The sequence below is a fragment of the Rhyacophila brunnea genome, unplaced genomic scaffold (assembly GCF_057557595.1).
Source record: "Rhyacophila brunnea isolate RB1 unplaced genomic scaffold, BYU_Rbru_1.0 scaffold_4, whole genome shotgun sequence".
NCBI lineage: Eukaryota > Metazoa > Arthropoda > Insecta > Trichoptera > Rhyacophilidae > Rhyacophila > Rhyacophila brunnea.
In genome coordinates, this window is record NW_028233068.1 from 51,392,000 (window position 1) to 51,419,035 (window position 27,036).

The 27,036-nt window shown below is 33.7% G+C and overlaps 1 protein-coding gene across 13 annotated transcripts in view; it reads left to right on the forward strand.

The window, feature by feature from the left end:
* Nucleotides 1-3,574: 3,574 nt before the first annotated feature.
* PMCA (plasma membrane calcium-transporting ATPase 3) overlaps nucleotides 3,575-27,036 on the forward strand; it is a 398,702-nt gene continuing 375,240 nt past the window's right edge. For 6 of the 13 annotated variants that reach the window (XM_085953876.1, XM_085953871.1, XM_085953875.1 and 3 more), the window contains exons 1-2: nucleotides 3,575-3,681; nucleotides 4,700-4,981. The gene's annotated coding sequence lies outside the window, so the exon portion shown is untranslated. The remainder of the gene's footprint in view (nucleotides 3,682-4,699; nucleotides 4,982-27,036) is intronic. The other 7 variants (XM_085953872.1, XM_085953879.1, XM_085953878.1 and 4 more) reach the window with 2 other exon arrangements.

Genomic DNA, 27,036 nt, shown 5'->3' on the forward strand with positions numbered 1-27,036 from the left:
AGATGTAGACAGTTGAAAGAGTGCATCCAACACATTCAATCTAAGGCATGCGCAAAATTACTGTATTAAAAAGCAAAATTACAAGTTGAAGGGAACTCAGAGATGAAAACGACCAAGACGTGTGTAGACATAGCTATTGAATCATGTGGATCAAGTACCTATGTATGTACTATAAATATATTTTTGTTTTTGATAACTACAAAAATCGATTTGTAAAAATTAAATATTAGCAAAAAAAATATGTTGTAATTGCATTATTTACCGCGCATAAATTATTATAACATTCAATAATTTTAATTACAGTGTATACTTATGTAATTTTGTTTTGTACTGAATAATAGAATCGATTAAAAATTGCATCTATCTTTATAGTTTTTGATGTTAAAGTTATTTTTAAATCGAGAAATTAATTTATAGAAAAACTGTAAATATTTTTCAAGGGGTGTGTAAGATTTTTTTTACAGAACACAATATGGCAACAAAGTTATACGGATATAATTAAACCAATTGTGCAATATTTTATTTCTTGGAGAATATGTAGCTTACAATTTATAAATAATAATATAATATATTACTATACAGTAAAACTTCGTTAATACGAATTCCATGGGACCGAAAATCGAAAAAAAATTCGAATTACGAATTATGAAATGTATGGGAGAAAAATTTGATTTTCATCGATATCGTTTACGATCATAGATGTGCCTACCAAATTTCTGGTTCCGTGTGTTAATGGGTCATAAAATGTCAGGATTATTTTTATTACCTTCTTAAAATAAGTAATTTTTTACGAAAAGTCTGTCACAATTTTCAATGACTGACTCAAGAAATAGTGTAGTTTATTACAATTTATTGAATATTTTTATATGCCAGTACTCTGAAATAATTTCGAATTACAAAATTCGAATTAATGGTACTTATGGTTTTATATGAAAATAATGTCCAAGGGACTTTTTTTTCGCGAAAATTTCGAAATATCCATGTTCTTATTAACGAGGTTCTACTGTATATCTCTGATAAAATGAGAGCATTAAATTTAACATAATTATCATAACATTTTTTTATTGTAAGTTTATCTCTGATTTAAATAAGTATTAATTAATTAAAACACAAATTATCAATAAATTGTATTGAATTGCAAGCTTCATATTCTGCTGTTATGTACATCTAATAAGCAGAACATTTGCTTTAAAAGAGTGCTGTACTGTGACTTTTGTATTCTGGCCGGCGTGTTATTAGACCACTGAAGAATTGAAAATCTCCTTGCTCTTATGTACATTTCTAAACTCCCGTCCCAATTACTACAATAATTTTCCTCCTCCGTTTGACTAACATATTTATGCCCACTCTTCTATTCTTCTCACGTTTCGTCCAGAATATTAAAGTCATATCTATGATGTTGAATAAACCCTTCTTTTTTCATAAGTACAATTTTTCTATACTTCATCAACAAACTGCTCCACTCAAAACAATTGGACCAAAGGTCCTTTTTTTGCTTCAATTTCATAATTATTTAGACTTCATGTCTATATAAGAAGGTTTTCTTGAACGTCTGTTAGATAAAGCTATATAACCTGCTGCCATATTATATTTTATGAATATAATATCAGAATTGTATATATTTATCTTATTACTAATATTAAATAAAAATATTATTGAAACAGAAACAGTGTAGTTTTATTTAAATTAAACTTATAGAATGTTATGATGTAAGTATCCATCAGTGCTGAAAGGTAGAGGTAGGCTGTTGAGAGCCGATATAAATAGTGCATACTAAATTTTGTCAGTCATACTTGTTTGTTTTCAATACAGTAGAATCTCAATATAATGGACTAATGTGAGTGAGAGGTGTATGTTAAAGTCGAAAGTCTGTTACATATATAAAAACACAAACAAAAGCCTGTTTATTTATCTTCGGATGACCAGACACACCTGTTGTGAAGTTACGTTCATGTTGGATGTTGATGCGCTTGCTTCGGTAATGCCGCTTTGAAAAAAGAATCAAGTTTTGTTTGCACTTTTGAAGTCTGCTGTTTTTGTATAATCAACTCTCTAAAATTACGAAAATGAATGTAATATAGTTGAATTTCATGGAATAGTCAATAAATGTTATTAGATTATCATGCGCAGAACATCGTTCACTAGCGGTGATTTACTTAGATTTAAACCTTGTGTAACAATAACAGGATGTTTTTAACAATGTTAACATTTTACCAGATATTTTATCCGTTAAATCCGAAGTCTGTTATATCGAGGTTCTACTGTATACATAATTTGAAAACACCTCATATATATGCATACTAGAAAAATTCTTTTTTAAAAAAAATATGATGCCTTCGGTATTCATTAAATAAAAGAAATAATATGTTTAACCGATTCACTGCGGAGCATTTAATTACTTTTTAATTACCACATTTAAATAACATACTAATTATATCTAATGGCCTCCTAATCAGGACACAATAGCTGTGACTTTCGCGCTGTAAGGATTAATTGTTTTCATTGAACTAAGAATACAAGTTGCCGATGGTAGATGTTAGGTAAAAAATAGTCTTCTAGCTATAAGATATTATGTAAAACTAGGGTATGAAAACAAATTTCTCAAAACAATGCGATTTTTAGAATAATAGGCAAACATTATAATATTAAAATAATAAGTATATCTTGGGCAATAGATGTCAGTATATGTTTGGTTTAGTGAAATTTTGTACAAAATAGTATATTGTGATTTTAATTAGGGAGTAAATTAGACATTTTTTAAATATAAAATTGCTATTGTAAGTATAACAAAAATTTTAAAAACAAAAAACCTATAATATATAATAAAATAAATAATGTCTATTGGTAATTAAATAATATTTTATCAAAGTAGACATGCTCATAAGAGATGTTTACCATCTGTGCTTTAGTAGAAAAAGCTTAAATAATTGCCAGAGTAAAGAAATATTCAATTCGTCTTGATACCTAATGTAATTAACCTCTCAATAACGTAGTCAAAGTGTAAAGACAGTAAATTATTATTTGGATAATTAAATCTACTTGAAATGAATTAAATAACAATATTTTTAGGGTAGCTAGTACCCTTGATGTATACATAATATATTATGTCAAACTATTGATCATATTGTGGTAAAATTAAAAACATTAGGAAAAATGATTCAGTGTGTGACATCTTTATTTAGTTTAAACATTAAATTGACATTATAAATAATGTCACTGATGATAATCATGATACATTACCTACCTATAATAGCGAATCAATTAAAAATAATATAATGACATTGACGTTTCCAAAAGATTTGAATTTATAAAATATAAAGCAAACTGTGCAGTAATATTTTATATTTATCAAATATTTAACTTACAGTCAATATATATGCAATTTTTATATAAAAGAAACCGTTAATTTAATATATAACAAATGACATTTCTATAAAATATTTCGGGTGATTTCAAAACGTCAATAATAATGTGTTTCGGTAAAGTTGCATGTTTCGGAACGTGGCTACTCTGGCTAGAAAAGCGCCCATATTGTTTTCTATAGTGTCTGTTCGACGAATCGCGAGCTGCGAACAGAGTAGGCGCGGAAGCAGTCGAGCTAGCTCCCGTCCAGTCAGTGCCAGACCGAGTGAGATGGTGTAGTGGCGTGAGTGAGAGTGTGTGAGTGCACCAATAGGCCAGGTAGAGAGCCGGGAACGATTTGTTTTCGCGAGATATCAATCCAGACCGAATGCACACCCATTTGCAGTCGCGGGCCGATGCCTAAAGTGCGATCGCACCGCGTGAATCGCGATGAACCACTCGGCGTGCAGCCCAGATGTCCTTGTATAGCTGCTTTTGGCAAATATAGACCGGCCCAGGAGTGGGATGGGCCCGGGAGGGATGCTAGACCAGATGCTCTGACGTCACGGCCCAGTTAGACGGCCACTCTAGACCCCTCGTCAGCCGTCTCCGCGGCCACTTTGTTTATTGTCACTGCTGCACGCCGCTCCAAATCCTTCCCGACCTGTGCCCGACTCCCGTCACTATATTTAGCACGCGGCCTTCCCAGACCGAAAATCTCATTCCACATCTACCGCGCTACTGACGGATCCTCGTCTCTTCCGAATGACTATTTTTAAATATAACTATGTTTCGACACACAGGTCGGATCCCGTCACAGCGAACTTCACGGGGATGGAAAAATCGCCTAGCGGCACGTAACATTCGCTGTGAACACGTCTATCGCCCCGCGAATCGAAAAATGTTTCCGTCCCATTGATAAACTCGCCGTGACAGGATTTGACCCGTGTCTAGTGTTTTGCAAAAGTGACCGATGCGGGCGGCGGATTCTGTCGTTTTATCGCCGACTCAGGTAATCGCTCGAGCGGATCAATAATTCATTTCGGCCCACTGTTATGTGTGGCACGCGACGATTTTTCGCCGACCGCACTTTCTCGTTTCTGCCTCGCTTTTCCGATGAACGCTTTCGATCGGTACACTTTCAGCCGATACGCGAATGCAATATCGATCGGGATGTCGGCTCATACCCGCCGGACATTGATTTTCAACCCCTGACCTTTCAGTCGGCGTATTGTGATCTGGCGAGGCGGAAGGGAAAATCTATTCGAGTCGGGTCAGCCGCGAATCGCGAGTCGGTGTGCATCGGCCTCGAAGGTGTCTTTAGTGATTTAATTGTCGCGATGTTGTTTTTTCGCAGCGAGGGCGGACTCACGATATCACAGGGTGCAAAGCTACAAATGTGTTTATAGTACATAGTACCTGGTAGTTTTCGAGGACGATGCAAAGAAAACCTATTTTAATTAGGTCGAGGACTTAAATGTATCGGGTGTTTCGATGTCAGTTAATATTATGATGAACCTACACAGTGCCTCTCGTATTATATGATACCTGTATGGGATTACTAACAATTGTGTGAGGAGGAATCGAACTACATTCTTCTGTAATATCAGCAGACGATATTACACCTCGACTGGCTTCGGTGAGTGAAAAAAAAACGATTATTTTTCCTGACGTATTTACGTAATTCCATTGAGTTATACCGCGCGGATGTGTCCATTTTGACAGTTGTTACTAGCGTGCTGACTGCTGGATTTGTACCGAGGAGCGCGGAATCTCAAGGACTTTTCGATTTGCAAGTTGCACAACACGACCTGACCCGTACGTTTTACTATTATGAATCAATCAATAAACACGAGTAATCGTGTTAAGTCTAATTTTTCAAGAGAGAGTTCAGTTTATACTATTAACAACTACTTATACTGACAGTGATGGATTGTTCTTATTTTGAAAAAAATCGATCTGTCAAAATTATACTTACCGCCTATTTTCATTTTAATTAAGTTGTATATGTAATGGGTAACGATAATAGGGGCACTGTATTGTTTTATCTAAAAAGAAATTGGGTCGAAAGTGATACTGAATGGGTAGAATGGATTATGCACGGGAATGTTTTCGTCTTGGATCGATAGACGACCGCACATACGTACGTTTCGTTGGGTCGCTTTCACGAATATTTTCGTTTGCTCGTTGTTGCCGAGATTGTGATTTGTATGCTCGTAATAAATTCAGCAATATACATACCTACACACATGCGAAGCTCTAAGGTGACATGAAATATTTTGTGTGTGAATTGAAACAAAAAGTAGACAATACGACAATTTTAATGATTGGAAAGTGGACCAATGTGAATAATAGAAATGAGTATCTCGCATGTCTCCATAATAATGATATTATGATGAATTTTCAAGTCTGTCGGGTTTTATTATTTAGTGTGCTCATTTCTGGTTTTTTTGATGCGCGTGTGGGATTTTGATCAATGCTGTGTCATCATGTCTGGGAAACAATAGGTAACTACTTAAATTTACAGACATTATTTCATTATTCCATCCACAGACTTCAAACAATGAACAATTTTTATCAGTGGTGCATGAATTTAATGAGATTTCTTCATATCATTAAATTGGTTGGCCACACAGCATGTGGAAGTAAATTATTATCATGGACGTAATATTATGTACCATGTCCGATTCTAATAAGATCATAATATGGGCCTCCACAGAGTGGAGGTTTGTATTAACAGATTTTGTTTTTACGAGAAATGGATGTCAGCCACTTTGCTCAACCAATTAGGTCCATACTCTGACTCATACACATATTGAAAAACAATATACATATATACTTGTCAGACCCAGGATTCGAAACTGGGACCCCCGACGCTTAAGCCGCGCGGCCATCTTGGGAGTTGATTAGGAGATAAGTAAATGGTTCGTAAAGTTTTGCTGTACAATGTTCATATTTCTGACAATGCAAATTGCATGCACTTCCAAATTTCTGCTAAAGTGGTAGAAGAGGTTTCAATACACCTTAATAAGTATTTAATTCACATAGACTAAATAATACTTTTGAGGACTGGTTTCGTTCGCATATGACATTGCACATATTATATTTTGAAAATGTGGCATCATCAGTGTTGAATTGAAAGTCATTATATAGAAAACATATCCCAATCTTACCCCTACTTTGGCATAAGTGTGACTTAAAGCTATTAATTGTAGGGGGGTAGTGTAGATGTAGGTATATTGTATAATATCCCACAGGTACCTAGTTTTCTACTTTATAATGTGTCATTATCAAGATTATTAATTTGTAAGTCAAAAAATATTACCATAGTAGCACAGAAATAATGTAGCAGTAGTAACAAGAGAGAAGAATAATATGAAATTAACACGTGTTAAATGAAATGTTCTTTTTGATTCCTACTTACATCTGTATTCATTAAAGTTTGTCATGCATTCAATATTGATAATATTGAAGGACATTCAGGAGACTTTGAAATGGATGTGCCTAACCATCGTTGAGTCATGTACAAAAGTCGGCTTCAAAATCTTGGTCTATGGCGACTGGCTTTCCATGTATATCTTATTAATCTTGTTATATGGGTACTGCATTACATTGACATTCTCCACTTCATCTGGTCTTGCTCCGGTCCAAAATATCTAGATATTTTGAGATGGTATGATATGTTAAGTCCATAATAAAATAGAACTTCCATGTTTCCAGCTCGGAATCGAAATAATGTTGAGTTCTCTCCGTGCATCGACCGGTGAACATCGCAAAACACAGCTGATAAGAATATTTTAGTACCTTGACCTAAGTAATCAATGTTATTATACATAACCGTTTGTCACACTGAAAAAGAGATTGTGTAGTATTTATACAATCAAGTTCGGAACATAAATCAATAATTAAAAACGCGCTTAGAAAAAAATAAAACAGGTAGCACAATAATTGGTTCAGCATCGTCGTTTCCTTTAATCGGTTTAAAATCCCTGGCAAACTATTAAGTAGTATGTCTGTATAGCAAGACTCCATCTGTTTATATACTACATCTTTGTACCTATAACATGTAATCAAATTAATCTTACTCATAATATTTCTATCTTCTTCAATGGCTTGGAAAATTAGTCACCCAGTGTTACCCGAGAGTAAGGATCGATCAGGGAACTGAAATACCTAACGGGTGTGGAGTAACTGGCAACCGATCTCGAATATGGAAGAACATGAGATAAACTTAAACACGTGTCAAGAATACGCTTGTCTTTCGTGTTTATGCACTGACGCTCATTCAATATTGGTGTATTTGAAGGTTGCAACACACTATTGGACGTCTATCATGTGTAGTTCATTTTCGTAGGACACTCGCACATTCTAAACTCTGCGTCATAATGTGGTGTATTGGGGTATAGCCACATAACAGATAATAAATAGAATAACGATAGGTTATATTATTCAATACGCCGCATCTTGATGCAGGTTTTTGAATGTGTGAGTGTCCTACGAAAATGAAGCACGCATTATGCACGTGCAATAGTGTGTGTGATACACCAACATTAAATGAGCGCAAGCGCATAAACCGAGAGCAGTTTTCAGTATTCGACGTAAAACGTATTCTTGACACGTGTGTAAGTATAACCCGGGTTCTTCCTTACTCGAGTCAGTTACCTGCTATCGCCGCCTTACCCGTTATGTATTTCAGTTCCCATTATTTCTGAGTTCCCTGGGTATAGCATAGCCTATCGGAATTCTATTTAGGTATTAATAATCTGTTCTGTGGATAAATTCATTCGTCATAATATCGATTATTGAAATAATAGCCGTGTAAGTCATAGAAAATCAATTCGTATTTTTTAATATTATATACCGAATTAAATAGTAGAACTTTACATACGAGTGTTGAATGATTTTTTTTGTTAATTTTAAGTTAGTTAAGTCGGTAATCAATTAAATGTTGATGGCTGTTTTGATGCCATACACATATTATTATTTTATCGTACCAAAATGTAGCAGAAACCATAGTTTTTTTAATATTAGGTACCTACGTATATTTACTTAAGTATTCATTTTTAACTTCATTTGATGAAAAATAGGCACGATTTAATCTGAATATACTTATTATCGAGTGAAATTCTAAAATAATTAACAAAAGTGGGGGTCTTACGCGTGGTTTGCCTGTGTGAACAACTCCTTAGTTAGAAGCAGACTTGAGAGTGGGTCTATCGTTTGGGCCCCGCATCAGTTGAAGTACGGCCTTATGGTGGAGAGAGTCCAAAAGAAATTTATGAGACTCCTTTACTTTCGGCTGTATGGATATTATCCGTGGCTCTATCCGACTGATTTTCTCTTAGGGACATACTGTAGCTTAAAATTTAGAAGGGATCTTTATTTAGCTACATATTTTTTCAGACTAATACGCGGCGTAAATGTGAACTCTGACATTCTTGGTGGTGTTGGCTTGTGTGTCTCTGATAATTACCTTAGGAATCGAGGGCATCTGTTGTTTGTTCTCCCACGGTGCAGAACTAACCTGCCATTAGTAATGCCAATTGGGAGGGCAGTAACCATGTTTAATGAAATCGCATTGGATATTGATATATTCCACTTACGTGAGGGTGAATTTAGGTGGACGTTGTTTTTTAAATTCTTAAAATAGGGTCTGCTTAACTCATCCGGTGTACATCCTTGTACCTATATGCTTAATATTTTTTGTATGTACACATTGTGTTATGTACATAAAACGTTTTAATAATATTTCTTTGTTTCTAAATGTCATGTTGTGAACGTCTTAAACTTATAATTTGTAATGTCCACAATATGTAAAATAAATAAATTGAAATTGAAATTAATTGTATTGTGACGTATTGAATGTTTATTGGGCTAGGTCCTAACGGTGTCTGACAATTCCATTTCGTTGCAGAATTCTTTCTCGGGAAACGCCTTTATCATCATCAAACATTATAATACAGTGAAAGTCTCAATATATACCTATATATAATAATATATCGGCAATCACCGTCTACAGTAGGTAGTAGAATCAGAGTGCGGTTTGACTCTTGACCATCTCCGGGAAACTCGTCCACTCTGTAGACCGCTAGATTTCTTTACAACTATTTTAGTTACTCTTTCGGTCTATTGAATAGGACCTCTTGTGTGGTTGGGTGTCATCCTCATTTTAAAGTAGGCTAGTTTCATGAAATCGACTAAACATAAATTATGACTTGACAACACAGCCCTGTTCGAAACATGGCTTGCCCGATGGTCGATGGGTCGACGGGATGGGGCACATTTGGAATGATAGAGGGATCGGACCGTAGCTTTGTCGCCACGTGTTTGTTAAATAACTCTTCGATCCGTAGGTTAGTAAGTATGAATGTAATAAAGTCGTTTCCATTGCAAAATTTTATATCTGCAAAGTGTGCGTTTTTGACATTTTTGTATAATTAAAACCGTAAAAATCGCCTTTACACATACAAAATAACACAAAAATTGCATTTTCGTTGAAATTGTGAAAACCTTTTTTGAATTGATACAAGTGCCATACATTTTGTAAACTGTTTTTATGCTCCCCTGAAAACTAGAGATTTTCCAGATATACATTTTTGCAATGGAAACAACGATAACAGTTTTGTTTTAGTTTTCTTACAGTCTTGGTCTAAATTTTAAGTTGCTCTAGTTGCATTTACCTATTTGTCGGCGTGATTTCTCTACTATATTATATACAAACATAAATCGGCGATCGAATTTAGAACTAAGCTCATCTCAATATAAAAAGTATGAAATGATATGTCAAATATTAGCATGTGGCGCCCTGAGTCAGCGGATAACTTATACTGGTGGATTGCTAATTCCAAATTTTGAGATTAAAACGTACTTCCAGATGGTTATATTATGATTCTGTCGACTTTCTGAAATGCTTGGGTTGTTGAGGGTGGGTAGCTTGAACTAGTCGTGTATTCAAGTAGGCACAACATATTTAGACGGTGTAGCGTAAAATTGGCTGATATAAATGAATATGAGACCAAAATTTTCACGAAATAGCGTAAAGTATCAATGTATCATGATATTCCAATGACATTAACGCATTCAATACAGTAGCTACCAAGTAAATTCGTGCATAGCTACATTCGCACATGCATAGGTAGACGTCACGCAATTTCCATTATGCGATATCAAGCAGCGGGAATTTATAGCAATATCACCTTTATTGTAATGGCGTTAGAACAGATTATGCCATTCGGCAGACCCGACAAAAAAGTGAGTCTCTTTTTTTCCAGATGCTTCGTCCATATTAATGTCATTGTGATATTCGATGAGATATTGGATTCTGGGATAAAATAGACACTGGAGACAAAATTTTAATATTGAACATCTTCAGAGAATTGATTATAATACTAAGTGTTCATACTTTACCTATTACGTAGGTAAATAATATTTAAATATTAGAATACTTTAAAAGTAAAAAATATTATTTTAGGTATGTAAGTATGTTTTACTGGTAACTTTAATTTGTAATTTTTATCGTTTTTAACACGTTTCGAATCGTTAATTTGCACTTATTTCATTAGTATGGTCATTGTTCTGTCTGACGTCTGTTGAACGCGGAGGTCGTACGCGATTATTTCAAACAACTTCATGAGATGCGTTGAGATGTCTTCATTCGCAAGTGTGTCCGATATGATCAGTGCTGCGGTCAGCGCATACTCCTAGGCAGTTAAGAACTAGTTCTCGCATTGTCAGAAGTGAAATGCCAGCATTGGCGGCATTCAATGAGATTCGCGAGCGATTTGGCACCGAACCGAGACTGCCAGTCGAATCTCTACATCTGTCTGTCGCCAAACAATAATAGCCACATTTCATACTCACTCACTTGATTCATATGAGATTCGCATGCGTTTTGCTTATATAAATATAGCGATGCGTTTTTACCACGCAGCGTTTCCCAAATGGGTAAAATTAAGAATTATTTCGCGCCTTTTTCTAGTATTTGTAAGATATATTCTTACTGGAGAGATTGAAAAACTAGCCAAAAATATTTAATCACACCTACAACTCAGTTGGACGAAGCTATCCAAATTGTTAAGACTCAAAAATCCCAACCATGTCCGATCCTAATAGGATCATAATCATCTCTGTTCTGGCAGAACACACTAACTGAAGAATACTAGTTTTGAGTAATTTGACTTTAAAGTTGTTAAAATGTTTGAAATGGTCTATCATGTGAGTTTATTAAGTAATCGTAAAAAGAATGACTTTAAAATAAAGATTGTTTATTTATTAAGAAGGTTTCCAGACGGTAATGTTTGAAATAAGGAACATTTTGGTATAACTAACTCAATATGTATTTTTTTCGAATTAGTGTCTTCTGCCGATATGGACCTCCACAGAGTAGAGGTTTGTATTGACAGATTTTGTTTTTACGATAAACGGATGTCAACCACCTGCTCAACCTATTAGGCCCATACCCTGGCTTATACACAAATTGAAAAACAATATGTGTACATGCCAGACCCAGGATTCGAACCTGGTACACACGGCGTAATAGGCCAACGCTTAAGCCGCGCGGCCACCGTGGGTGAAAGGGAAGACTCAAAAGACTACCATTAATACTTACTTACACGATAATTTAAAACTATATGTGAGGATGATGAGATCCTCGTTGAAATTGTTGACCTGTAGTAAGGAAGGTACTAATTGTCTTGATTATACGAGTTCATTCCAACATTTCGTGGTCATCCAAAATTGCATATTTTGCTGATGTATTAATTCATAAAATTAAGTGGGTACATTTAGGTATCGCGCTAAAGAAAAAAACGTAAACATTTTTAATTTGTGACAAACAATTAATATTTTCGCTGTCTGCAATTTTGGATCACAGTTGTAGTAAAAAATTAGACTATTTTCTAACAATTGCAGATTTGTTGAATAGTCTGAACTTGAACTTGAAGAAACAATTTGCAATGACGGTAAATAATTTTCGTTGTTTGGTAAACTGTGATAAATACGGCGCTCCGTTATATTGTACAGAATATAAAAGGGTTCTGCGAATAAAATTAATTGGGAAACGGTGAGATATGTATGGTGTTCAATTTATTGGCTGATTGACGAGGGCGCCACTGTCCCTACAGTTCTTATAAATTAGTGTGTTAAAATTCTTTTAGTCTCATTTATGTTGTCGCCAGCCTATAGTCCACTTATTAATATATACATATTTGTGGATACAGCGACATTATCCAAAACAAGAGTTATCAATGACATTTTTTTTCATATGGAGGCAGTTTGTCGATGTCAACGGAAACAAATACTGCCATTAAATATAACTCAAAATATATAAAATCACACCCAGTGGTGATCGAAGCTAGTCATATTTTTAATTCCTGTTTGATAGTGTTTTAAATGATTCTAGACGTGCTACAAATAAAAGGCAATGTAAAACTATATAATAATTATTATTCTGCCTTTCTAATGAAGAAGGCAGTAACTGACTCTCACACACTTTCGAGATAAATGACATAATGTGTTTTTTTTCAAACTTCAGTACTGTGAATTAATAAAAAACGGTGAAAATTTTTATTAGTAGGATGTTAAAATATAAACAAGCAGTAACTGCAATGAACAGGTGCAATTACTGCCTTTTTGCTAAAAAAATGTATTAATTTAGAAGTTGTCTATTTTTTCACTAAGGATTTTAACGGTATTTTAGTGATATTACTGATTAGTGAACAGAATATACCTATAGCTTTCAAGATTACCTAACGGATGGCATTCATAACTCAATATCACAAATTTTGCGAGTTACTGCCTTCTTCCTTAGAAGGGCAGTATAGTATAATACCGAATTCCTACTAGTTCTGGATGGATAAAGTTCCTAAGTAATATAATACGAATGTTCTGTAATGTATTTTACGATAGATGGAACAGTCACCGTTTTCACACCACCGCCTATAAAATACTGTAAAAGTAATAAAGATTTTTATTATTATTGATTTTTATTATTAGCATCTGGCAGGCAGACGGCCACTAGAGTGGATTATTCTATTTTTTTTTTTATTATCTAAGTATCCACATAATAATATTACTTTTACTGTAGTGAGAGCGAGCTATAGGAAATACTGCGGATTATAGTGTTGCCAACGCTCACCGACAAAATTATACTAGGCGGGTTAAGAAAAGAGACAAGGTAGGGGAAAATGTTAGATTTTTTCATAAAAAATTATAAAAACCGCAGTTATCGTTTTTCGTTAATAAAAATATGAATTACGTTTTTTCAGGACGGCATTTAACCAACGTAGGGTTCCTTCAAAAGATCTAGGTCTGGAGTTTTTTTTTAAGGAGGATTGACGAAACACCTCGACCTTTGGAGTGATAAAATGCGTGAATAATTAATTGGGACTTTTTATCAACCAATCGGCCTTGATTCTGTAATTCTGTATTCTGGGGCGTATAGGTACTAAATATTATAAGTTTTTGCGTAATTTCCCGCAAATCCGTCCCAACCATAGGAAATAATGCGTTTTTTACGACGAAAACTTAATTTCATTCAAAATTCGTGTTCGTAGACCAGGGGAGCGAATGTTTGTTCTTCCCCCACTCCTCAGAAATTATTGTCTTAACGTAAACGCTTTTTGTTGAGCGAGCATTAGAATTGAAGGGGTTATTGCAAGACAATGATATGCCACAGAAACATAGTCTGGAGATAATATGAGCAATTTAATGTTCTTGTTCGTTCACTATTGTAACAGGAAAAATTACTATCCTCATTAAAATGTTCGATATATCTCACATCTAATTATTCTGTTTGGAGCAGAAGGCGTGGATGAATGACCGATATCAATTTTGACTGGCATGGCATATCATATTATTGTTATAACCATTTTTTTTTAGCAAAATTTGATTTTGTAAGAACTACACATTGTTCATAATTATTGAGACATCAGTGTATTTTTTTAAGTGTCTTAAGTAAAACGTGAGTGTATGCCATGGGAATTGGTTTTATTAAAAATCAACAAATTCATAATTATGTGGCATATCATTCATTGTCTTGCGATAACCCCTTCAATTTAGCTGGAGTGGGGAAGAACAAACATTCGCTCGCTTGGTCTAAATGCGGCTTTATAGAATGTGGAATTTGCATATCCCTGATGTACCTACCTCTTTCTGTACTTCCATAAATGATCCGAAAATCAACAATGTTCTCAATTACCGTAGCGAACGATTGTAATTAACCCATGACGTCGCGAATTTGACAGTGCAGTCATTGTCAATCATTACATTTTTTCGCTATTCGTTCTTAAGCTATTCAACGTGTAAATCGCTAATGTAGATTTGTGACTTTTGATGAATCGGGCTCATATATGGGTAGTGTAAATTGTTAGATCTGGCAAGAAAAATGCTATCTTGGAAACGTTGCTTGTTTTACTTTACGAAACATAATATTATCGTCTCCCCGCATACTTAATTATTAGTAAAACATGATTTCGCAGATCGTTTACTAAACATTCGATCGTAACAAGGATGGATCTGCTACTTTTAGTTTCTTGCGTTTATATTTACATACAAATAAAGTCGGTAGGTACTCATTAAACATTCCATGTTCGATATTTATACTCGAAAAGGTTATTGTCCGGTCCGAAAACTGAGCAAATGTACCGTTGCATGATCGCGACGCGACATCACTGTTGGTATGGAAATAATTCAACAAACCTCATGTATATTGTATAATTATTATCTATTATGGAAACAAACACAGTTTAAACATCGTTTACTACGAGCTAAAGCTTAATAGTACCATACAAATAGAATTCAATAAATAAAAATAATTGAAACTTATTTATTTTGAATGACCGAACATCAATCGTCCCTATAAAAGGTAATTAAGGTATAAAAGGTAAATATACTTTTTGGTTAGATTTTTAAGTTGAACATACGTTTATGATTAAAAATATTACTAAACCGTGGAACACTGATTTTTTTAAAATTTATCTCGTGTTTTTCCTCTCTCCTATAAAATTTTGGTCTTTGCATATAATATGTAGAAGTGGCATCAAAAATCGAGGACATATTAAGTAATGGTTATAACAATTAATATTTAAACAGGAAACAGTGTAATAAGATAAATCTATACTAAATCATAAAACAGTGCAAGGAAGCACACTTGAGTGTTTACCTACCAATTTAAGAATTCATATGAATGTCTAATAGCGTATACAGATACGTGCATGGTTTTACTGCTGACAATAAGTAATTCAGAGGTTTCCGAACTTTTTTGATTCATGCATACAATCTTGCAACTGCACGATAATACATGTTTACACGTACATTTTTTGTTATGGCCGCGATAATACTTACTGTCAGCAGTACATCCATGCACGTGTACAGGCGCTTTATTTATATCAAATTTTATTTATGTATGTTCCTAATATTGGAGCTTGATTTGATATAAATAAAAAGGATTTCAAGTTATACACATTTATATTTTTTATAAAAATCGATGTTTTAATAGAGATAAAAAATATTAAAACTATGAATTAGTCAAAAATCTCTTATGTGATGCTTAGAAAACTTAATAAACTAAATTTTAATAATACATATGACCATAAAATATATGTAATAAGAGGGTGCGGTCCGATTCAACAAATTCACATTTTATTACATTTTTTACAATATTGTAAGTTTATCTTTGACTTAAAATAAAAAATATTTTTCTTTTTAATGTTTTCAGATACATATTTATTCATTAATACAGTTGAAATTGTAAATTATCAAATAAATGTCTCAAATTGCAAGCTTCGTATTTTTCCGCTCGGTGCCTCTTTAAAAAAGGCTCAGAGAAGACTAAACTTCGCCTTAAACTAAATAACCACGCAAGTAAACGATTTGGCATTTCCAATGGCAGGTTAGTTCAGCACCTTGGAAGAACCGACAGCCGATGTACCCGATGTCTGAAAACTTATAACGAATGGCATCTCTCGTTCTAATTTACACCATTATAGAACACACTACATTATGTATATATTTTTAATTATGTACTTATACAAAAACCAGGAAGAATGTAATGAAATCTGCCTTATTTATTGAATTTTAGTTACTACAGGATGAAAGGTTGGCTGGATCTACAATTGATACTAATTTTGAAATATGCTTGCCTTGTCTTAAAAGTATAAGTACTCCACTCATATTAACACTCAAATGTTGCTGATCTTCAACAAAAATCATGGGCGATCACAGTGGACCGCCCCCGCTTCCCGCTATTGAAAAGGTCAACGCTTAGTAATTGAATTAATTAGCGTAAATATGGAAGACAATTTTAGAGAACAACACCAAGCATCTATTAATAATCTTGACACTGCTGTCCACAGCGAGTGGCTCGAGAAGCATTCCTTTGCCAAAACGTTACGGTGGACATTGTCAATGTTTGTGAGTTTGTATGTAGGATTTTTTTTACGTTCGGAGTTGAAGTTGAACTAAATTACTAAATGATAACTTTCGATTCTCAATACACACTGCCCCGTACTAAATTAACACAGGTATTTTTATAAAGCGTCTAGATCCTTTTTTGAATATTCCGATGGGAGATTTAAATGGCAATGCAATATTCTTGGATGTTGGTTAGTTCTGTAACATATTGGTCTCAAAAAACGGCAGGGAAAGTCCGATGTCATGGAGATGTAGAATATTTTCGACAGTTTGAAGACGTGTTCGTGGATGGTTTCTAGTCTCTGGAACGAGTGGTATTGTAAACAAACAATAGTGAATCAGAAATTATACATTCGTTATCAATAGATTACAATAAAATTCACGCAGTCGCGGGTTCAAATCTGAGTTTCATGGAAAAAAGGGATTGATCAATCATACGCCATGCCTTTTCACTGGACCACGTGTCCTACATACGGTATACGTATTTTTGGAGATACATAATGGGGTTACGAACAAGGATTGGCCTAAAAAGCTATGATGGAACTTGTGTCCCAACAGGCTCCTTGTACCCATCTGTACCTACTCCCTATTCATTAACTGCAGCAGTCATTAGCAACTGACAAAACCATACAACAGTCCAATATCATGTTGACTGTGTTTGCAACAAATTATCTACTATGTTTTGGGATACCTAATCATTTGTGTCTGAAATAAATTGTCTATTAACTTGAATAATTTATTATTATTTCTTCCATTCTACTTTCCAGTCATTCCGTATTGGATATGTTGTTTACTTTTTAACCGAATACTTTATCATTTATTTTAATTGTGGCAAGTAGATTTAATCGGTATACGTTTGTTAACATAATAAGTACCTACTACACATAGAAGAAAGTACATAGTTCATTATAATACTAAAGAATCACTGAATATGTATAGCCATTGTCCACCTGTGATGTTAATTGCCAATTAATTATTGGTTTACATGTTTCTTCAGGCAAACTTGTCCGATTTTAACGGAATTACCAGCTGATAGTTGGTATTGGATACGTGCCTATGTTTCATTAAAATAAAAATCCTCTGGGGTGGTATTGTAAACAGCGACTTGCGTGCTTGATTGGACAATATTCATAATAATTGTTAACTTTTGCTGCTGAATTATATTCTAATCGTTTTATTACTTTCGAGGGCTATTTAAGCAGAAATACAGAAACTTTTTGAAAAAAAGCTTATTAATTTTATTAACTTGAACAAATGCCTGAAGACGCAATTTAGTGTATCATACTTATTGTTATTATTAAATAATTTCACAGAGATTAATATGTATATGGTTGGCTCAAAGTAAAGGCCTGACAATGTGAGAAAATTGCCAAAACGGCTCCACTCATTCATTTAAGCTGTCTACCGACAAAAGCCGCCAGTCGTCGCACGTCTCTAAAGCGTCAATTACATTAAGCTTCTTTACGAGCTGTTTGTTGGCGAATTTATAAGCTGCCTGTAAAGTCGCCCAGTGTAATCATCGAACATGTTAGCTTGTCCGATGATTACACTGGGCGACTTTACAGGCAGATTATAAATTCGCCAACAAACAGCTCGTAAAGAAGCTCAATGTAATTGACGCATAAGACGTGTATGAGTCAGTCGGTTGGGTATGTGAGGGCCGTAAGGAGAACGGAAAAAAACGCAACGACTAGTGGTTATGTCGGTGGGCAGCATCTCGGAAAAGCAATAACAATGAAGTTATTTATTATTATTATTTACCGAGGACAATCATTGAAATATTTAAAATTAAATTCTAATGACTAATTTCTACTCGTTGGATATACATAATATATTTTTGTAGTATCATTGTTTTTGGGGTTATATTTTATTAAGTAATTTATACAATCGTGAGTCCCAGACACTCCGCAACGAGTTGAATGTTGCTCCAGCCATTCCCATTCGGATAGCCAGCTCTTTCTGCAAAATGCCATCTCCCTCGATGTGTGTACCCCAAGGCATTTGAAGGTGTCGACGCTCCTGATGTTTTGCCCTTCGCTAATCAGAGGGAAATCTGGATCATACCAATTATAAATTCAAGACGTCCACAACATGACATATATAGTATTAAAACAGTATAAAGAAAAAAAATATATGTAGTAATAGAAAACAGTATAAATAGGTACAAAAATTATTAGGTAGATACATGGAAGTACACTGACTGAGCTAAGTGAAACCTATTTTATGACTTTATAAAAAAACAGCGCCCACCTATTATATATTCATCTCACGTAGGTGGAACATAATAATGAAATAGCAGCTCGCGGGCCGACAGTGGTACGCAGGCCACCATTGACGGACCTCTGTTTTAAAGAATTTTGTTTGCCGGGTCACGCCACTTTTCGATTAAACCGTTTTCATTGAAATCGTTTTTCGTGGAAGTCAACGAAAATATCACGTGAAATAAATACCTGTGTAACTCAAAATTAACGGTATCGATTTGTCGAAAACCTTCAATACTTTTCCCGTACTTATTCAAATTGGTAATTTGATATTATTAAACGCGTGCCTCCATAACTACGCAGATAGCCACTAGGCGAGATTCAGGGGGTTAGTGTAGGCGTTTATTGAAAACATAAATTTCCACGTGGAAACTTGATTAGGTTAAAAAGTATACTATTTTCTAGGTAATATGGATGCGTCGCCTACCTGAGGGGGGTACCTAATGGAAAAATATTATAAATCTTGTAATTTGATCATTAAATGCGTAGGTAGTCAAAGATAAACTTACAATAATAAACGTTATGAAATGTGAATTCGTTATATCAGTGGGTCTATTCTGTACCTATCGACCGCTAAAGTAATAAATATTATCAAACTTAGGGTAGGTTTGTATTAAATTATTAGCACTTTTGTAACAATTATACTACGTTGGCTGTAATTGCTGCAATAAGCGCTACATTTTAGCTGTTAAAATATAGCATTTATTGCAACAATTACAACTAACTGATTGTAATTGTTACAATACGTGCTAATACTTTGATACAAACCTACCCTAAGTTTGATAATATCTATCACTTTATCGGTCGATGAGTATAGAATAGACCCACAGGATCCCATATTATTAAGTAAGTACTACATATTATTTTATGGTCAAGTTTATTATTTAAATTTAGTTTACTTATTCTGATTTCTATAAGAGATTTTTGACCAATAGTATTTTCTATTTAAAAAAAAAAATGTGCATAACTTCAATGAAATCCTTTTATTAATATCAAATTCAATCAAAAAAAACAATCACAGAACAGATTAATAAATAGAAATCTGATAACTATAAGTCCCCAATACACTACATTTTGACGCAAGGTTTTGAATGTGTGAGTGTCCTACGAAAATGAACCACACATTGTAGGCGTGCTATAGTGTGTGTTGCAACCTTCAAATACACCATATTGAATGAGCGTCAGTGTACAAACCGAGAGCGTATTTTTGAGCGTATTTTTGACACGTGTTTAACTTTATCTCATATTCTTCTACACTCGAGATCGGTTGCCTGTTACTCCACATTAGATATTTCTGAGTTCCCTGGTCACAATATTGAAACTTGATTTGATGATCCGTCTTGATGCACAAGAATGATTAAGTTAAAATTAAATTATAAATAGTTAAATTTAGACAGTTTTGAACTAAATATGCAACAATGAATGATCTACATCACATTACCTCTGTTTTGGCATTTATATTTTTTTTATCTAACAACATTGAGTCACTTGTTTTTGATCCGTTATGTTGGCCTCCCGACAACAATGATCTGTGCATATATCAAAATGGAGGATGACACGAGAGTTTTTGTTAACCCTGCGGATGCAAATAGACTTTACAGAGAAAATTTCACATGGAAAATTGGAAGAGGAGAGGAATAAAGATAACTGATTATGGAATTCAAGAGAGGCCTTTTAATTGTAAACAATTTCTTCTCAACAAAATAGTTTTACTTGATTATCTCAAAATGCCCAAATGTAACATAGATCATTATTGAGGGCGAAGCTTCAATTATTAATATATGGGATAGTCCAGTGGCGAAGGGTGGAGGTAGGCTGTTAAGATCCACCGTAAATAGTGCATACGAAACTTTGTCAGTCATACGTATTTGTTTTCATTGAAATATGACTGCAATTTACAGATGGTGTTAGTTTGTTTTTGAAATTCAATTAAACCCTGCAAATACCAAGCCATAATAGATAATAGTCAAAAAATAGTCGTCTATCTATAACATATCTAAAATTATGCAATTAAATCATAAATAACTTTGGAAATTTTATAGATAGAACAATATTTTTTGTCTATTATAGTTTGGTTTTGGTAGGGTTTGATGAATTAAAAAAAATGAACGAACAATATTTGAAATATGTATTCTTAATCCAACAAAAACAAATAAGTATGAATGAAAAAGTGCGCACAATTTGGTCGTATCGCCCAAAATATATCAAAACTATTATGGTTTGGTAGGCAGGGTTTAATTGATTTTCAAGAACTAACCATTACTATCTGTAAATTGTAGTATTATTTCAATAAAAACAAATAAGTATGACCAACAAAGTTTAATGTGCACTATTTATGGTGGATCTTAATAGCTTACCTCCACCCTTCGCTACTGTGGGATACACTATCCTATACAATATTTGAATACAAAATTAGGTTAAGAAAAACTATAATAACATATTGGGTGCATAAATTATTAACGCAGTTTGAAAATTGACCATTGTTACTTTCAATTCAATGAGGTAAAAATCATTTTCCATCACTTTCATCTACATATTATTTTATATGTTTATTATTAAAGAATACAATTTGTATGATTCCAGCAAGACTAAATAATATTATGTGTACGAAGTGTACGTCTTGGTGTCATTGTTTTCACACAGTTTTTTTTTTTTTTTTTCAAAAATGGAATAATATGAAATAATAAAGGTCTTGGATGTATAACTTGTCAATTGATTTTAGTAGTGTTTTCCATTCCATCCCACCAGTCGTGTTTTTTCAAAAATATACCCGATTTCATTAGGCACTGAATCACAGTCCATCGAGTTGCAATAACGCCATTACGTCATTAACTTGTTATTTTTATTACCAATACGAAATCTCAATACTATATTTTGGGTACTGTAAATAAATTATATTATATTTATAAGTTAATATGACCTAATCTTATTTTATTGTTTAATCAATTACATAACCGTGGCCTCGTTGTTTGTGATTTATCGATTCATTCAAAATAATAGTGGCGCACGATGCATATCTAAATCTAATAATATATGTATCGAGAATATTATCTTTGTTGCAAATCTATTTCTCCGAAGTGGAAATGAATGAAATATACCTTCAGGGAATTTCGCAAAAGAAAGTCAAGGATATTATTTTTTTTTATTACAGGTGTATGCTTCATAAAATACTAAATTACGTGATATATGACGTAATTTTTAGAACATGATTATTTAAGATTACACTTGATTATTTTCAACTGTATAATTTATACAGGTATCTTACCTGCCTGAGATGTTCAAAATAAAACAAGAGAATAGATTAGTAAGTTGTTTTTTTGTTTTGTTAACTGTATTGGCGATAATGTGCATCTTCCAGACAGAATTATTACAGTGCACCAATTTTCTCGGGGAAATTTTTTTTTGTAGATCTGACTTTTCTATGATTCAGTTTATTATTTATAATGTATACTCATGTAATATTTTCTAATCGACTGCCAACAGCTGCAGCTGCCAAACAGATTTATGAGTAGTTTCAGGAATATAATTTTTGTGAATGAAATATTAAAAAGTAGAACATACTTAGTAGTTTTTCAATTTTATTGAAAATATGAAATTTGAATCTGTTTTTTTTAATAAAATAATAAATATCGCGAAATAAAATATAAATATTTTTATTTGTGGTGTTTACTTAATTATGTTATGATTTTTCAACCGTGACGTTTCTGACGGAGTTTGTATGACTCGGAGGATTGAACCTAAGCACCGTGCTTTTGATAGCTAATATAGGACGATTCGGCGCCGGGACAACTGGGCGTCTACGCAGGCGAATGAAATTCGAAAATAAACAGTCATTCTTGAATTATAGGTAGGTACTTTAAAAATATATATTAAATGCTTGGTGAAGATTTTAATATGTATGTACACGTAAATAATGATTCAATTGTGCGTATTATGTTTACGTTCCAATGAAAAAGAGTTCTTTTCTTTTTATATAAAGCGTCAGGCATAATAATTCTCAATTCTCAATACTATTTTAAGAGCAAGATGAATTAAAACTTCCAAGTAGTTATACTTATTAAAATTGCTCGTCTATTTTCTGTATCAAATCGTAACGAACGACTATTTATTTCATTCGGTGCGGCGCCCACTTGTCTTGGCGTCCAGTTGACGCAGTGTCCTAATTATTATAATATGTACGTCTAAATTATTTCATTATTTTGGTGGCGTTTAGCACTGAGAACATGTTGGGGACAAGAGCTTTATAAAGTTCGATGTATATTGACCCTATGACAGCGTTTTCCAATTCAATACAGTGATATACCCCTTTTATAATTCGTTCCAACATAATGGAACCCCTTAAATATCTTTTTGCGTATTAGATTAAAATGGGTCACAAAAGAAAAAAATGTTTTGGTTCAAAGTCAAATTACCTTTCAATTATTGATGGTTACATTTGTGCAGGGGGGAGACATAATACACACCCCTTTGTTCGTGACCCATGTGTTCTCCAGTAGTATCTGATATTTAGTATCCTAGTATTTGATATAGGTTGGTGCGGTAGTATAATATAGTATTTATAGTCGTTGTAATCTGCAGGTTCAGGATTACAATTTCAAAGGTGGTTTATACTATACAATTTGTGTCGTAAAAGCAACTTAATCCAAAATATTGTTTCATCCGTCAGATATAAACGTACCTCCATAATATTTTTATTGTTTATTTTTTTTGCGGAGCTTTTTATTGTAGATACCTTGCGAAACTTAGGTTGGGAATAACTTCCATGTGCAGAGTAAGCTTGCAAAAAATAGCTGTGTCATTAATTTGTGATGAATCAAAACCGGTTATTTCTTAATATATAGCCTGATTCCGAACGTTGTTACGCCGGTTCTTTGCTGGAGAATAATTGGCATTTCTATTACAGGACTGAACCGATGCCTCCATTGTGCTCACAAAAACATGTCGCAAATTATCTGGGTCATCGGCACCACCTGTTCTAAACAAACTGTCCACGCGAGAGATATTCCAGGTTATTCGGAAAAACACAACTTTTTTGAGTTTAGTAAAGAGGAAAAACAGGCAATTCTATATATATTCTGACTTTAAATTCATCATCGGAACGTTTAAATATAATAACCTTGGTGGATCTAAATTATATTTACATTGTTCTGACGAAAGGTTTATAGCCCGAAACAGCTGTCAATGTAGATAACTTAAATATCGTAGAGTTAACTGAATATTTTAAAACCACTATGATGGAGTACTACCACGTAAACATCGATTCAACTAATTGCCAAATGGTTTACTTTATTCTACGCTAGTTAGTCTCGTTCTCATTAAGAAGTTAGGTATTGCATGTCTCGTACGGATTCTCTGTTCAGTATCGTGAATATTATTAATACTTAAAATAAAAAAAACAATATTCACTTAGTAAGTATTACATCCATTTTTTGTAAATATAAATCTGGACCGGTTTCGTCCGTTTTAGAGGGACATTGTCAATTAGTAAAGAATATAAAATAATACGGGCGGCGCGTCGGCTTATCTTATGTCGTGGGTCCTAGGTTCGAATCCTGGATCTGGCAAATAAACATATTGTTTTTCAATTTGTGTTTGGAGTCAGAGTATGGACCTAATAGGTTATACAAGTGGCTAACATCAATTTCTCGTGGCGGCCCATGATATAATCTTCTTAGGATTGGCCATGGTCAAAAGAACAAAATAATACAAATATTTATACTATCCAAATGATAATTAAATAAACTTCTAAGATTGTGATATATTTTAATTATGAAGTAATACAAAGCATTTCCAATATGAATAATTGACAGTTAACACCATACGCGATATTACAAATATGTTTGATTTAATATTTGGTTTTCAATACCTAGGTATTCAGTAGTTTATTTACAAATGTACAGCTGTTTGCTAGTAGGTATTTACATATCAGTACATTTCGTATCTGCCGTGTTGTTAATCAAAATATGTTATTGGAATGCTATATATCAATAAATTACTATTAAAATGTGTAACTTCCTAATAGTACGTGGGTACTTGTTTGTTTGACCTCTATGAAATCTATTACAACAAAAAATGAAAAGAAAATAATGAAGTCGCGAAATGAAATCACGTTGAAAGTAGGTAATATGACTGATGCTAATAATCAGCACTGTAATATTGGTGTGACTATTTTATTTGATCAGTTTTTTTACCTGTTGACATTTTAAATCATTTATCCATTAAGTATGTACTATACATATAGTGAAAAAAGATTGATGTTATATACTTATCCGTGAATAGTAACTAAAAAATATGTTATCGCATTATTATTTAGATATATTCAGTCTTCAGAGTTTCTTTTAAGGTCAAGTTCAAGCGAAATATTGAAGAAATACAAGTGGGAATCGACTGTTTTTCTTAACCTAATCCACATCGTAAAAAAATAATTATTTTATTTAGTCTGGTCCGCCAGTTCACACAAACGCAAAAAAAAGAATTTTTGACGGATTCTGATTTGCGCCGATTACTAATCTGCCGGGTGCCTTTTTAGCACACCTGGGAAAACGCCGCCATCTTGAAAAAATGGCGACTAAAAACGGGTTTTTGGTAATAGTTGATTATCTGTTCAACCCTATTACCTATAATGTGTATTGCAAGATAAAATAAAGATCGTTAAATTTTATGACAATGTGAGAAATTAATGTTGGCATTATTTGTTGTTTCGACTTGTATCGTCAAATTTATTCGCTGCACTATCATCAGCCTGTTTCAATACACTGCTGGATGAAAGCCTCTTCAAGCTCTTTCGACTTTTCTTGATTATTTCTTCTTCGCAGCCAAGTAATTCCGTAGAACTTTGATAAGTCGTCTAAAGCCGGGTATTCATTAGCGAGTCGTAACTGTAACCATTCTTGATACTGTAACGAATTCTAAATGAAAACTATTTATTTCGCTTCCATACTAGTTACTGTACCTGCAACGGCCACAGTTACGGCTCGCTAATGAGTACCCGGCTGAATATCTCTCGGGTACCCACGACTATTGCATTTATTTTTTACCTTCAAATTTATTCCGGTCGAAAAATTACCGACATATTTAAAACATTCCCTCAGATTTAAAGTTAAGGCCTTTTTGTTTCGATTTTTGTTTTGCTATTCCGGCCAATTTTTTAATCTATGAGTTTAAGAAATATTTAGAATCAAAGTCGAGCCTCCCTTTTTATATTTTATTGAGAAATTCCAATCATTTTTTTTAAACTTCGATTGCGGTCGGCACATAGTGACAATTTCTTGGGATTTTAGATTTTCCTTTTCTGATTATTTCTCGAGATGAGATTTCTCGATCACAACCTCTATTTAGCGTTTTCAATGTGTTTATTTGACACCATTTTATTATTGTGTTTTCAGCCATTTGGGACCGCCAGATGCATATTATTATGTTCGTTTACGCCACAAAAAATGCAGAATTTAAAATGACATAATACCTAATATAAAACCGGTTTACCTCGCGCTGGCCGCCCAATTCGTGAATCCCGCGACCTTGCATGTGCATTTTAAAGCGAACCACTGGTTTTTCGAATAATCCGGCCCAATTGATGACGCAGGTCATCTCCTGAAACACAATCAAGTAATGAAGCGATAATTGCTATCAATTTTATTGTTACATCCCGTCTCTTTTGCCGTTGCCGAGTGCATCTGTGACCGAATTGATATGCCCTCTCCGAAAACAGATTCAATTAATATGCTTACATAGTGTTCTTTACCTGTCTTGTTTGATTTACGTACGTATACATTTATTTCAGCGTAAATACGTGGTGGTCATTAGCTTTGAATTTAGATTCATATTAGTTTCTTCAATGTTCATTCTATACTTTTCAACTTCAAACTATTTATTTTTATCCTATTTTCTACTCTACCTACCATCGGCGAAGGGTGGAAGTAGGCTGTTAAGATCCGACATACTTAAATAGTGTACACTAAAATTTGTTGGTCAAATGTATTTGTTTTCATTGCACGAAACCTACAATTTATTTTAAAAAACATCG